The sequence below is a fragment of the Ictidomys tridecemlineatus genome, chromosome 3 (genome assembly GCF_052094955.1).
Source record: "Ictidomys tridecemlineatus isolate mIctTri1 chromosome 3, mIctTri1.hap1, whole genome shotgun sequence".
In the NCBI taxonomy this organism is placed as follows: domain Eukaryota; kingdom Metazoa; phylum Chordata; class Mammalia; order Rodentia; family Sciuridae; genus Ictidomys; species Ictidomys tridecemlineatus.
Window position 1 is genome coordinate 14,248,347 of NC_135479.1, and position 1,175 is coordinate 14,249,521.

Here is a 1,175-nt window from a genome sequence, read left to right on the forward strand (position 1 = left end):
TGGGTGGCTATTAGAAAACTCAATTTCCAAACCAATGCTTCAGCCTATGTCTCAGTGAAGGCCAAATTCAAACTGGCTCAAAAGTCAGTTCTCAGTCTGCATCCAGCAAAGTAATCAGTTCAGATGGGAGGAGCACATGATTAAGCCTTTTTTCAGGAAATTTGTTGAGATGTGGCTGAGAAAGCAATTGGTTTTGCTCCAGGAGCAAAAATATCTCGTCTGGTAGCTCAACTTTCTATCAGCTGCCATTCCAAGAGGGCAGCACTTGAGACCACAGTATTTGATCCAATCACTTACTTTACTCCAGGACAGTCAGATCTTACCCCTTCTTGCCTCCTTGGGCATTGTTTCACTCACAAGCTCCTCCCCATGCCTTCATGGGAACCTCACTCCTCCCTGCATCCCTGCTGTGGTACGCTCTGCCCCCCCAACTTGCTTTGATTAGCAAGGCCCCCATATCCATAATTGCCCTGAAGCTTTCTGCTCCTAGCCTTCTCTAAAGCCTCCTTGCTATGGAGGACACCATCCCTGCATGGGTTCTCTCTCCCCACATGCCCAAACCAGAGATTGGATTGTTGTGCTCTTGTCCACTTTTGAGTCCATGTGCAAACTGTCTGGCTTTATAACCTTTGCTGCTTCTCACTGCTGTCTTCTCCCACCCAATAGAAGCCATGATGCTTCTTTTCTCTTATCTTCCAATGTGTTCCAAGAATCCTGCACATACACTGTAAAGGCTCAACTCAAAGGCCTACCTCTGACGACCCAACCTATATTCTAGCTTTTATCCAATTTGGGGGAGATGGGGGGAATCCTCTTGTGTGTGTGTGTGTGTGTATCTATTGTTGACATGCAGCAACAGGCTTTAGGGACTGTCTGCTAAGTTTAGCACAAATCTGACTAATGAAGAATATGTACCTTCACTTCCCTTTTCCAGGTTGAAGTCAAATTCAAAAGCAAGCTGGGTGTGGTAGTACATGCTTGTAATCCCAGAGATTCTGGAGGCTGAGGCAGAAGGATGCCAGGTTTGAAGCCAGCTCTAAGCAACTTAGTGACTTATTTGAGACCCTGTCTTCAAATAAAGTAAAAAGGGCTGGGGATGCTCCTCAGTGGTAAAGTGCCTCTAGGTTCAATCCCCAATATCCAAAAAGAATTTAAAAAAAAAAAAGAAAAAGCAG